At 41.1% G+C, this 8,521-nt stretch overlaps 1 long non-coding RNA gene across 1 annotated transcript; it reads left to right on the top strand.

The window, feature by feature from the left end:
- Nucleotides 1–4,592: 4,592 nt before the first annotated feature.
- On the top strand, nt 4,593–6,891 carry LOC144001569 (uncharacterized). The gene is made up of 4 exons (XR_013278514.1): nt 4,593–6,000; nt 6,079–6,246; nt 6,346–6,638; nt 6,743–6,891. It is a non-coding gene; the product is annotated as an uncharacterized LOC144001569 (long non-coding RNA).
- The last annotated feature ends 1,630 nt before the right edge of the window (nt 6,892–8,521 follow it).

The following is an 8,521-nucleotide window of genomic DNA, read 5'->3' as shown; positions in this document are numbered from 1 at the left end:
TTCACTCAATCTAGGGGGCGTGCACCGGATCCGGAAGTTAACCAAACAATTAGCATTTGAACCCGGGTCAGCCATGATATCTGCAAAAACAGGTAGGAACACCACCTACACATCATCCATCTTCATTAAGGGGTCATTAATCTTCATTAAATGACATCAGGAAGTCATTAAGGGTCATTCATCTTCATTATATAACACCTGGAAGTCATTAAAGGTCATTCATCTTCATTAAATGACATCCGGAAGTCATTAAAGGTCATTCATCTTCATTATACGACATCCGGAAGTCATTAAAGGTCATTCATCCTCATTAAACGACATCCGGAAGTCATTAAAGGTCATTAACCCTCATTATATGACATCTGGAAGTCATTAAAGGGTCATTAATCTTCATTAAATGACATCAGGAAGTCATTAGGGGTCATTAATCTTCATTAAATGACATCAGGAAGTCATTAAAGGTCATTAACCCTCATTATATGACATCTGGAAGTCATTAAAGGGTCATTAATCTTCATTAGGGAGGGGTCATGACCCACACATGACCCCCCTAATCTAATTAAGAATGTCATCCATCAAATTTTGACAGAAGCGGCCTTGTAATATTCTCTCTCATACATTTGACGCAAAATATGCCCACCCCAATGCAAATGAGACCCTTGCTTGGACATGCCAACCACTCTGCTGAAGCGAACTTCCTCCACCTCGGCTCGCACCTCGTCCTGGAAGAGTCTTCGCTTCTCCTTTCCCCTGGCTTTGCTGTAGCATGGCTTGGTATTGCTACCAAGCCCAGCCCGACCAGTAGCCACCGTGCCTACTAAGGTCCTGTGCCGCAACCTTGCCTCCGCCCGCTCCACTGCGTCCTGAGCACGCCACTTCCTTCCTGCTCTAACCTCCACCCCTGCTGAGGAGACCTTGGTGTCAGCTGAGTCTCGGTAGAACAGAACTTCTCTGGCTCTGGTGACCTTGAACTCCTCTGCCAAACTGCTAAAAGAAAGCTGAAGCTTTGTGTTATGTCCAAACAGAGCAATGCTGCTTAGGCTCCGAGGCAGGCACAGTCATCCTACGCAGGAATCGGCTAACTTTCCGCTCAAAGCCCTCCACGGTTGTAATTGGGATCTCATATATGAGCAGTGGCCAGAGGAGACGCGGGAGGATGCCATGCTGGTAAATCCAAGCCTTAAACTTTCCAGGCAATCCTGACTTGTCCACTGCTATGAGCCACGTATCGAGGTCATCACTGGTGCCCTGCCGTGCAGCGGTGTCCTTCAAACTGCCAGTAAAGAGCTTGCCCAGACTCTTCACAGGCTTTTCAGACACTGATGGAATTCGTGTGTCTCCCAGCATAAAGCGAAACTTGTCAGAGATTTTCCCTTCCTTAAGACTAAGGATGTGGATTTTGCCGGGTTGAAGCTCATTCTTGCCCAAGCAATGAGCCGTTCGAGGCCTTGAAGGCCACCTGCATCCAGGCACTGAAGTTGTAGTCACAGTGAGATCGTCCATGAATGCTCTGATCGGTGGCTGTCGGGTGCCCGATCTGGACAGTGGACCTCTGCACTCGACTTCTGCAGACTTAACGAGCATGTTCATGGCCAGCATGAAAAGAGACACAGAGATTGTGCAGCCAGTAATGATGCCCTTCTCCAGACGATGCCACTCCGATGTTAAAGATCCAGAGGACACCCTCAGACTAAAATTACTGTAGTAGTCTAGGATGAGATCTTTTCAGATTTTTGGTCTAATTTTAGACAACTGAGAAATAAATGTACTTCTTTTATTAAAAAGGCTAAGTCTGAATATTACTTAGCTGTTACTTCCGAGAGCCTCAATAATCCACAAAAATTTTGGAAAGTGATCAAGGGTTTTTCTTTGAACAAAGGCCCTCAAGTTCTTGCTACTTTTGTTTTGAAGGATTCAATGCCAGTTTATGACAGAACTGAGATCTTAAACTGCTTTAATAAGCATTTTGTGTCATCTGGTTCTTTGTTTGACTCCACAGGAGCTGCCTCTTTGTCTCAATGCACAAATTCTCAAATGTTTTCTAGAAAACATGTTAGATTTGTACCTTTTACTGTACAGCAAGTTCATAAGGCTCTCAAAACTCTGAATCACCGAAAACCTCCAGGACCAGATTTGATAGAGCCTTACTTTTTGAAAATGGCTGCTGATTTTATTGCAATGCCTCTTACAATACTTTTTAATCGATCAATTGAAAACAACGAAATCCCTGCAGTATGGAAGTCGGCTTTTGTGGTTCCTTCTCTTAAAAGTAGGTGACCCAGCTGTTTTAACAAACTACAGACCAATATCAAACTTGTGTCTTATCTAAAATTCTTGAATCTCTTGTGTGTGATCAACTTAAAGAGTTTCTCTACTCAAATGAACCGCTCTCAAATTTGCAATCAGGTTTTAGGAAAAAGCACAGCACAATGACTGCTGCTACAAAAGTGGTTAATGATATACTTGTTGCTCTTGATAAAAAGCAATACTGTGCTGCACTTTTTATTGATCTGTCAAAGGCATTTGACATTGTGGACCACACAGTTTTAAAGCAAAGGCTCATCAGTCTTGGTCTTTCAGATGATGTAGTCTCGTCGTTCACAAATTATTTGAGTGACAGGACCCAATGCATTAAATATGATGGTTTATGTTCTGAATTCTTGAGTGTTCACAAGGGGGTGCCGCAGGAATCTGTGCTAGGACCCCTCCTGTTCATTATGTACATTAATGATCTGGGACAAAGTGTGTTGGACACCAATATGCATTTTAATGCCGATGACATAATAATTTACTCCTTTGGCTCATGCTCTGCTGCTGCTGTTGCTTCTCTGCGGAAAGCTTTTAATGTTGTGCAGCACACACTCTGCAACTAAAACTGGTCCTTAATGCGGACAAAAGTAAACTGATGTTGTTTTCAAATTCCAGGAAAAGTCCACAATTTCCCCCCAAAGTGTCCACTTTGGAGGGAAACGAAATAGAGGTGGTTCAACCTAAGATAAGATCTTAGGCCAAGATAAGTATCTTGGTATTTTGCTTGATGACACTGACTTTTAAACCCCATGTTGAGAACCACGTGAAGAAACTCAAACTAAAACTGGGTTTTTTATTTCGTGATAAATGTTTTTCTTTTGAGGTCAAAAAGCGTCTTGTCACTGCAACATTTTTATCTGTTTTAGATTGTGGAGATGTGTTGTATATGAACGCTTCAGCTCAGTGTAAGTACTGAGTAAGATTGAGTGTATATCATGCTGCTTTGAGGTTTGTTACAAATTGTCGAGCCTTGACCCATCACTGTGAACTGTATTCTCGAGTGAGATGGCCTTCTTTGTCCACCAGGAGGTTGACTCACTGGTACATTTTTATTTACAAGACCGTGCTTGGATTGCTGCCCTCTTATATTTGTAATCGAATCACATTGAAAAGTGTTGATTCTTATGGTCTGCGTTCCAATGATCTTTTGTTGCTCTCTGTTCCATTTGCCCGCACTGAGCTGAGGAAAAAGGCTTTTGTTTTCTCTGACCCTTCTGCATGGAACATGTTGCAAAAGGACTGGAAACTTACAGAACTTGATTGATTGATTGATTGAACATATAAACATAAAAACAAACAGCAGAGAAACAAAAGTTAAAAAAGAAAAGAAGAAAAGAAAAAACAAACTCATCATAGTTTACATGTTCAAAAGGGAGTAGGAAGAAGTTAAAAACTTATCTAGTCCTACCCCTCATACATTATACATTTAAACTTATTTCATTATTAATACAATACTAGGTTAATACTTTTAAAAATAAAATGATGCTTGCATTAGCCAGCAACATATGTACATGAAATTCCTAGACATATACCATAATACATTTATAAATCATATACTCATACTCATTATATACAATTTTCATGCGCTTATTTGACATAAGTAATTTTTTTTAACTTTGCTTTTAAACTATTTTTTAAACTCAACAAGTGAGACATCTTTTCAAGTCAATTCCCAAATTATTCCACAAATTAACACCTTTTACAGAAACACACCTTTGCTTAATATTTGTTCTTGTTTTGGGTTTTTTGTACCCACACACTTGTACCCCTTATATCTTAAGGACTGTGTCTAATTTCAAACAACGTCTGAGTACTATAGCAGAGTAGATTATTATATACTTTATACATTATTTGTTCTATTTTAAACTCAACCAAGTAATAAAATTTCATTGTATTTAATTTGATAAATAATGGATGTGTTGATTCTGTATATTTTGATCGATTAATCATCCTTATGGCTCTTTTTTTGTTTCATTGAACGATTTTAGATCCAGATTAAGAGCACTTGAGACGGCCTCATTGATTTGTAACTGTTTTATATAATTTTTATGTGATTGTAAGTTAAACTTTTATTTGTAACTGTAATGTAAACTGTTTTGCTGCCTCTTGGCCAGGACTTCCCTGAAAAAGAGGTTTTTAATCTCAACGGGACTATCCTGGTTAAATAAAGGTTTAAAAAAAAAAAAAAAAAAAAAAAAAAAATCTTGAATCTTCTCTGAAACGTGGTATCTGCTCAGGGCCACTCCCACCAGCTTGTGTGGTATTGATCCGTAAGCGTTGGCAAGGTCGAGCCACAGAACTGCTAGATCTCCTTTGCTTTCTCGTGCCTCCCTAATCAGCTGTGTTACCACCCCTGTGTGTTCGATACACCCTGGGACCCCTGGGACTCCTCCCTTCTGCACCGAGGTGTCTATATAGGTGTTCTTCAGGAGAAATCCCATCAGGCGATTGGAAACGATCTTAAAAAAAGACTTTGCATTCAACACTGAGGAGGGAAATTGTCCTGAACTGCTCGATGTTGCTTGCATTCTCCTCCTTGGGGATCCAAACGGCTTCTGCGTATCTCCACTGCTGCGGTACTGTCCCTCTTCTCCAGATGGTTCTCAGGATCTTCCAAAGGCGTTCCAGAAGTCGAGGGCACTGTTTAAAGACCTTGTATGGAACTCCACTTGGGCCGGCTGCTGATGAAGTTCTGGCAGCTTTGATGACTTCTTTGACTTCCTTCAGGGTGGGCTCGTTGATGTTAAAGAGGGTGCTGGGTTTGGGTGGACAGACGAGGGCTGCACAGTGGCCCAGGTCTTGTTCCCTCATGCCATCGTTGTAGGTGTTGATGGAGCGGTTGATGTCCTCCTCAGGACATGAGAGTTGACCACTACACTTCTCACCCAGCAGCTTCTTCGTAAACCCGAAAGGGTCTGCGATGAAACCACTGCGCCTACGGGTCCTCTCCTTTCCCCTCCTCCTATGCCACTCAGCACGCCGAAGGGTGATTAGCCGCTCCCTCACCACATCCCGAAGTTCTGCCAGGGCTGCCTTCTCCTCGTTTGCCTTTCTGTACTGGCTCCTAAGTGACTTCAGCTCTTTACGGAGCTGGGTGATCTTGACTTCCCGTCGGTTTGGGATTGGTGCTGCGGACGAGATCTTGGTGGTGCCGTATTTCTTGACGCCAAACCTGTCTGAAGCGATGCTGATTCTGAACGTGCTCATGGTTCGAAGCCTCTGGTCCATGACCGCTTGGCTGTCGCTTCAAGGGCTGCGTCAATATCTTCATCAAACTGACGCCATACTGACTCTTTGTTGGCAGCTGGCCACACAATATGGCGACGCTCTGATGGTCTACTTTGGGGTGTAGCTGATGGTGCTTGGAGGGAATAAATTTATAAAATTACTACTAATAATATTTAAATGTTTCATCTCAAATCTAATTTTTACAAATTGTATTTGTAGCTTTAATCATATTTTTGCTTTCAAATTTATATATTAAATTGTTATCTAGCTTTAAAAATACTTTATGTGCATTGCAATAGGCCTAGCATATGGGAGAAACGTCACCGCTGTTCATTTATACTAACACCACTCAGACATTAATTGTCAAAGTGACCTTTACATTGTAACATAACTTCAAGTTTCATTTTCAGTTCCTTGTGCCACGGTCTTTTGCTCGACTGAGTCGCAGCCATCATGTTGGCGGTAAGTGAGCTCCTGTGTGCGAAACACGGGGTTGCTTTGAATGACTGTGAAATGACCATGTGTTACATATTGCTATAGTACGCATTTCAACATGCGGAGGAAAGCGACAACAGCCTCGTCGGACCACCACCTGATGTGGTCCAGGTCTGTGTCCATCACTGCGTTTAATCATCAGTGTCATACCACATTGTTGTTACAAGAACAGCAAGTGTTCTGTTTGATAAGGACCAGCCGGACACTAAACAGGTAACAACATGCTGTGTCGAATTATCATTGCAAGTTGTCATCTAAAAGAAATGTTGCTCTATTTCTCCTTTTTGTCCCCCTTTATCCATCTCTGACAAGGCATTCAACCTTGTTCGTCTACCTGCACCTGACCATAACACCAAGGGATGGGGCCTGCTCTGAACACCAGAAGATGTGAATAAAGAGAGAGCTACGCGATCTGGGACTGTGTTCGCTTGTCAACTGGTGCGCAGAGTGGTCAAGGTCATAGCTCTGTGGCAAAGGTCAAGGTCATCGCTCTGTGGCGTGCTCTGTCCCCAAACTTTTTCGAGCTCCATTCCTTCTTCATTTGTAAGCACGAGCATGAGGTCATGTATGAGCTGCCGCTTCTCCAAGGCTGTCTCCAGCTTCACGTGCGTGTGCTTTGATGTTTTACTACATGTGATGCAATGCTGATAGTTGCGCATATTTTAAAGAGAGATGAAAATTTGTTTTCTCTTTTTGTTTAACCATGTAGCGTCTGCTGGTGTGACGCAGACACGAGGAATCGTCTGCACCGGAGGCTTTGGCTTCACGACTCTGCTGCAAGGTCTGCTGCAGACACGGGTTAGCAATCTGCAGTGGCTAGAGAAGCTGCCCAAATGCTTCACAAGCATCCTGACAACTTTCCCGACCTACTATTATATAACCATTGAATAAAATACTAATTTTGTCTCTGTAGTTAATTTTTGCATGTTGTGATTTTTTTTTTTTTGCAGTATAAAATCTAACAATGCTTACCGTTTGAATCTTAACACAATACACTTTGGATTGGATCTGGGGGTGCACATCCTCTGAGAGCAGCTCTGCTCGTTGTTGTTTAGAATGATAAGGGAATTTGACGGACCTTAAGTTGCTCTCAATTCTCTTCAAATGGCGTGTGCCATTCCTCAACCATTCCGGAGTGAGTAAAAAGATTCTTGTGTTGCGGCCAAAGTCCACTCCCTCGCAGGTGTTATGTTCCAAAATCTACCCGCGATAATGGAAATCCGCATTAATTAAAAAAAAAAAAAAATCTGTTAATTATATATATTTTTTTTCGTTTATTATAGATGTTTTTTCCTGTTGGTTTGATTTATACTTTTAGGCCGTGGGGTGAACCCCCAAAAAGTGCCTAGAAAATGAGTTTCGCTCCACTGTCTGGGCACTACTTGTTCAATGCATTTTTTGATAGATAATACCCTTCTGAACTTTGGGTTAAAAGTTCACCCAATGTTTTCCTGCCCCAATTTTGTCACAAGCCAGAAATGCATATATAGGTAAATAACAAAAAACGAAAATCTTGTGCTGCAGTTTTTGGTTTTAAAACGTCTTACATTAAATTTGGCAACAGAAAATCATTCCCAGATGTTATAAATACATGTACCTAACATCAGAAACAAGTATTGGTGGTTTGGTGCAATCATGTGAATTTAGATCATTAAATTTGTGCCAAAAAAAACAAAAAACGCTTCAACTGGAAGTGACACCAGCACACGAATGTTACATTTAGCAATGTTTATGTTTCATATATGAAAACAATTCACAACCTACTACGTAATGAAAGGTACACAAGAAGCAGCATACATCGGCCAAAAATACTACCATGCACCACAAACCTGGAACAAGGCAAAATGGACTAGATGGAAATAGATGCATTCAGAGCCCAGATTATTATAACATATAGAATATTTATTAAAGTATCAGATTATGTCATCACAGCATGTCATTTATACCCCCCCCCCCACCCCACCCCATGCCCGACACACAAAAAATATTAAGAAAAAAAAAAAATCAAATAAAAATCAAATGTGCATTCAAAATAAAACCATGGAACTTCAATGGAACAGCTTTGTTTTGGGCATTTTTTTTTGTGGAAAATGGAATACAGACATTTTTATTTTTGCTTGAAAAGTGTTAAAATGGAGAGTTAACATCTTGAAAATGAAACAAACAAAATGGCAGATTTTACATAGATTTTACAGCCCTGCACTGTAAAGTGTCCTCGTATGCCCTGTGATTTTCCAACCTGATGTTGTACCAGCTATGTGTTAGTGTCACTTTCTTGGCTTACGTCAGTAGACTCAGTAGTTGATGTATCTGATGAGTGAGGTACCCTGTGTAAAAGTTTGTCAGTTGTTGATAATGTCTCTACAAAAACCATTTCAGAGGTGTTGCTCGAAAGGGGTGTGAAAAACCAGCTGGGGGAAATCACGCCTGAATCTTCTGTTCAGTATATCCTGCCTGAAATAGAAAATTAAAGGGAAAGATGAGCACA

The sequence above is a fragment of the Festucalex cinctus genome, chromosome 14, assembly GCF_051991245.1.
Source record: "Festucalex cinctus isolate MCC-2025b chromosome 14, RoL_Fcin_1.0, whole genome shotgun sequence".
NCBI classification, from domain to species: domain Eukaryota; kingdom Metazoa; phylum Chordata; class Actinopteri; order Syngnathiformes; family Syngnathidae; genus Festucalex; species Festucalex cinctus.
Note: the sequence above shows the minus strand (reverse complement) of the source record. Positions and strands in the feature narration are given on the sequence as shown.